Below are 5,675 nucleotides of genomic sequence, written 5' to 3'. Positions count from 1 at the left end.
TTTAGTTCTGTGTGTATAGTAGTAAATTGATGTTATTATTTGTTTATTATCCTTCAGGTATCAAGACCCTTTGATGTGATGATGTGTCACTAGAGATGGTTCCAGTTTATTGGCACGTCGGCCACAACAGGGTCTACGGCTGCTGCATGGGCGCGTCTTACATCCTATCTGCCGGCGTCCGCTGCTCTTCTTTTGATTAGCCAGCCTTGCACGATCTCGCATGTGCATCACGCCGCAACAATGACGTCGTTAATGAAAAGACGACTGTCAGGCATCAGTAGGTGAGGACCTCCCGATCCCATGCAGCAGCCACGGACCACAGTCGTGGCCAATGGACTGGGATGTGCGAAGCCATTCAGTGACTCTTATTTATCATGATTAGAGTTGAGCAATTTTTAAAAAATTTGATTATGAGCCGAATATTGTTTTTTTTTTTTAAATTCGTTTATTAATTGCAGAATAAATCATACAATACACACATTTGCATTTGATTCTATCATTATCCATTATGACATACAATGTGAATCGTTACAATGCATAGTATTACAAAAGTAATAAACAGTGCATGTCAATCACAAGTATCTTATTGTAAAACCTTAACTACCTCAACTACTAAAAGAACGAAAAGAACTAAAAAAAAAACGCCGCCAAAAGAAAGTTCCGTATAGATTTCACCCTGTAAGTAATGTCTCCAAAACCACAGGCCTCACTTCCTATGTATATATTAGAGTATTATAGGTTATAGAGTAAGATGAGAGGAGTTCCATTTACCCCATATTTTCTCAAATTTATCTGGACATCCTCTATTCTGATATAGTGTCCGTTCATACGGGATAATTGAGTTCACTAAATCCACCCAAGCTCTAAGAGATGGGCAAGAACCACCCATCCATCTCAGCGCCAGTACTTTTCGCGCCAGGAACAGTGTCTCTCGCAAAAAAATCCCAGTGTGGTGGTCCCAAACTCCTGCATCCCACACCCCAAATAAGCAGGTCAATGGCTCAAGTGGGACAGGGATCAACAGCAAGGATGTCAACAATGTTGTCACCTCTTTCCAATAATGAGAGATAATGGGACATCTCCATATCATATGAATAAAATCCGCATCACTTAAGTGACATCTCAGACAATCTGACGAATGGAGACGTCCCATCTTGAAAAGACGAGTCGGGGTCAGATAGGATTGATATATTATGTACAGCTGAGTCATCCTATTGTTAATTGATGGGGAAACCTTAGTTGGAGATTCCAAAATGTCTTCCCATTCTTCCCCCAGCGTATCCGGAAGAAGCCCCTCCCACCTTTTCTTAATAGAATCTATAGTAGACCCCTCTCCTATGGATAATAGATAAGTGTATAAAGAGGAGATAAGTCCTTGAGGGCCTTGTGAATTGAGAATACCTATCAGTGGAAGAGATGAAATGGCTCGACCCGTACCCACATTTCGCATGTGTGATTGAAAGGCTGATCTCAACTGCAGATAGCGGAAAAACTGGGATCTTGGGATGTTATAAGTATTTTGTAATTGTTCAAAGGAGGTAAAAAAACCCTGGTTGTGTACATTTCCTACTGAGAGAACACCGTGTGATATCCAAAATTCCGTGGATGGGTGGCCTAATAATCCCGGGAGATAACTGTTATTCCACAGTGGCATTTCAGCCACTATATCAACAAATTTGGTTATTTTTTTTATTTGACTCCATATTGATCTTGCCAACCGAAGCAAAGGAAGCAAACGGGGAACACCGACCCTCTCCATCTCCAAAAACCCCAGTGGACAATCGATCCTAGCAGAGTAAAGCAGATGACTCTCTGAATTAGGAAGAGGATTAGAATTATTGGGCATCCACTTATTTATCATTTTAACCTGCCCGGCTAGATAATATAAGTAGAAGTCTGGCAAAGCCGCTCCTCCCCCCCCGTCTCGGTCTCTGTAGAGTAGATAACCTAAGTTTAGGCCTACTTTTCCCCCATATAAAGGACGTGGTTAGGGAATTTAGAGTCGCAAAGAGGGATTTAGGTATTGGGACAGCACTATGTTGAAGGCAGTAGTTTAACTTGGGAAGCAGTATCATTTTGATCAAATTAATGCGGCCAGCCACAGAGAGAGGGAGTTTATCCCAAGTATTAAATTTAGATTTTACCAGATCAATTAATGGGTAAATGTTAAATTGTAAATCAAATCTACTATGTTGAGACATATGTATTCCTAGATATTTGAAATTAGAGACAATGGGTAACGCCGAGAGAGTCCCGAGACGCAACATTGGGACATGAGAAAGAGGCATCAGGGCAGACTTATCCCAATTTATATAAAGACCAGAGAATTTGCTAAATTTGTCTATAATTGTTATTACTTTTGGTAGCGTATCCTCTGTTTGATCCATAAATACCACCATATCATCAGCATAGAGGCCAATAATATCTACCCGATCTGCAATGCGTATCCCCTTGATGTCGCTGGAGGATCTCATCTGTATTGCCAGAGCCTCTATTGCCAATGCAAATAGAGCAGGGGAGAGAGGGCACCCCTGGCGAGTCCCTCTATGTAAAGAAAAAGGCTCGGATATTGAGCCATTCACTATCATACGCGCCCTAGGTTTCGTATATAATGTTCCTATCCCTTTCAGAAATCTGTCCCCAAAACCATACTTCCGCAAACATGCAAACAGAAAGGACCACTCGAGGGAGTCAAAAGCTTTGGCTGCATCCAGCGATGCCAATGCCCACTTATTATCTGGCTCCAAAGAGCTATATTGAATAACCGATTGGACCCGTCTAATATTGATGGAAGTACTTTTCCCAGGCATAAAGCCTGTTTGATCTGGGTGTATGAGATCTAATATAATCGTATTCAGTCTGGTAGCCAGAATTTTAGTAAAAATCTTGTAATCTACGTTCACCAGGGATATAGGTCGGTACGATCCACAATCGAGAGGATCCTTCCCCTCTTTCCTGTGTACTATAATATTGGCATCATAAAACGTTTCAGGGACAGACTCTCCCCTCCATATTCCCCCGAGTACCTTCAATAGAAGTGGTGCCAACTTGTCCCTGTATTTCCTATATAGCTCAATGGGGAACCCATCAGGACCCGGGGCCTTCCCTGTAGCCATGTCCGCTATAGCCTGCTCCACTTCCTCCAAAGTAAACTCCGCATCCATAAAGGCCTGTTGGGATGGGCTCAACGAGGGAAACGTTATATCCGATAAATAATCCAAACATTCATTAGTATCAAAACCGCTACCAGATTTATATAACAAATTATAATAATCGTGAAAACCTTGAAGTACCTCATCAGTAGAGGATACTAATGTACCATCAGGCATACGGATTTGTAATATTGTGTTGGATGTATTGTGTTGGCGCACTAAGAAAGCCAAGAGCGTACTGGCCTGGTTCCCCAGCTCAAAATAGGACTGGCGGGTAAAGAATAATTTACGTTTCGATTTAACGTCTATATGTTGGGCATATAATCTCTGGGAGGTGAGCCACTCAGCCCTGTTACTGCTGGTCTGATTTGCTATATATGTAGCCTCTGAATCCTTTAATCGTTGCTCCATCTCGTCATCCTCCCCCGCCGTCACCCTTTTAATGTAAGAGATTGTAGAGGACAAGCATCCCCTTAAATATGCCTTCAGAGTGTCCCAAAATAAACCAAGATTCTGGGGTTCTGGATGTGCTAAAATAAAACTATTTAATTGTTCGACTGTCCTGTCACTTGAATCTATCAATTTCAGCCAGAAAGGGTTTAATTTCCAGGATCTATTGTTATTGGATTGACCATATTTAAGTTTAAGAATTACTGGACTGTGGTCCGAGATCCCCCTGTTACCATGTTCAATATTATCCACCTGCAGTGCCACGCCACTAGATCCAAATATATAATCTATACGAGATAAAGATTGTTTAGTGGATGAGTGGCAGGTATACCCTCTATCCTCTGGATGACTCATTCTCCACAAGTCCAACCAACCGCTGCCATCCATAAACAGCGCCAGCTGGGAGGGCGACTGAGGCAAAGACTCCCCGGATACTGTGTTATCCAACCTCACTCTGTCCTTAGAATGGTCCATTACTAGGTTGAAGTCACCCATGCAGATAACATTGGCATCTGGATATTTTAAGGAGAAACCCAATGCCATACGGAGAACTGACATATTAGCAGGGGGAGGGTTATAAACACAAAGTATCACATATTCACATGAATTGAGAATTGCATGTACAAAAACAAAGCGGCCCTCCGGATCCCGCCGTGCCTCCCTCGCCTCCCACCTAACCCCCCTGTGTATCAATAAGGAGACCCCTCTTGAGTAGCTAGTATGGAATGCATGGAGCGACCACTGTACCCATGGCTTTTGTATACATCGAACCGTATCCCTAGTCAGGTGTGTCTCCATCAATGCCACGACATGAGGATTGTGTTTTTTGATCTGTGAAAATACTTTAACTTTCTTCCGAGGAGTCTTAATACCCCGTATGTTCCAGGTCATATATATGATTTCAGATCCCATATTTATATAAAAAGAGAAAAATAATATATGTCAACAATATTATACGGGCGTGATCCAGAGACACCCCACAGAGCAAAAAAAAATCAATATTGGCGGCAACCATATACATCAAACAGTCAGAACTAGTGCATAAACTCAAACCCAACATAACTTGAACAATAGAGGAGCATGTTTCCATACTCCCACAGTCAAATAGAAACGGGGATACCCTCACTGAATTCAGTGTCCGGTATTGTTGACTTCTTTCGCACCTATGTAAAGAGCTCTATTTATATTGCCATTTGATAAAGAACCCAAATTAGGAGTTTTTTTGGGCTTTGGACCCTCCGTGAGACCGCAACCATTCGGCCACTTCTGCTGGGTCTGTAAAAAATAAAGAGGATCCATCATGGACAATGCGGAGCCGGGCTGGATAGAGCATGGAATAAATTATATTCTTGTCTCGAAGTAGCTTTTTGACTTCCATAAATCGTGCCCGCTGTTTCTGGAGCTCCATGGAGAAATCCGGAAAAATCGATATGATGGTATTGTTGAGTTTAATGGGGCCCTTCTGCCTTGCCAAGCGAAGAATAGCATCTCTATCTCTGCAATTAAGGAGGCGTGCCAGAAACGGTCGAGGTGGAGTTCCAGGGGGCAGAGGTCTCGTTGGGACCCTATGGGCTCTTTCCACTGAGAATGTTGAGGAGAATCCATCTCCCAGGGTGGACTTAAGCCAGTCTTCCAGGAATTGCTCAGGCTGCTGACCCTCCGATCGCTCCGGGAGACCAATAATTCGAATATTATTGCGACGCAGTCTGTTTTCCAAATCATCCGCCTTTTGTTTCCATGCGTTTACGGAGCCAGCAGCTTTTGTCAGTTTAGCTTCCATGGGAGTAATAGTATCTTCTATATGTGACACTCTTGTTTCCACCTCCGAAATACGCCCTCTCATAGCTTGCATGTCATGTCGCAAACGACCCACCTCAGTATGCACATCCTCTATTTTTTCCGTAAGAGATGATCTAGTGAGGGAGATAGCCTGCATTAACTGCTCGGATGCTTGTTTAAGAGTCAGTTCGTCTTGTTCTCCCTCCTCGTTACTATCAGAAGGACGGCTCTTACGCTGGGTAAGTGCAGGATTATTTCTGAGAGTGCGCACATTGTCCGAGGAATCATCTCTGG

This window comes from Ranitomeya imitator, chromosome 4 (genome assembly GCF_032444005.1).
Source record: "Ranitomeya imitator isolate aRanImi1 chromosome 4, aRanImi1.pri, whole genome shotgun sequence".
Taxonomy (NCBI): Eukaryota; Metazoa; Chordata; class Amphibia; order Anura; family Dendrobatidae; genus Ranitomeya; species Ranitomeya imitator.
The sequence above is the reverse complement of the archived record's forward strand: the minus strand, read 5'-3'. Positions refer to the sequence as shown.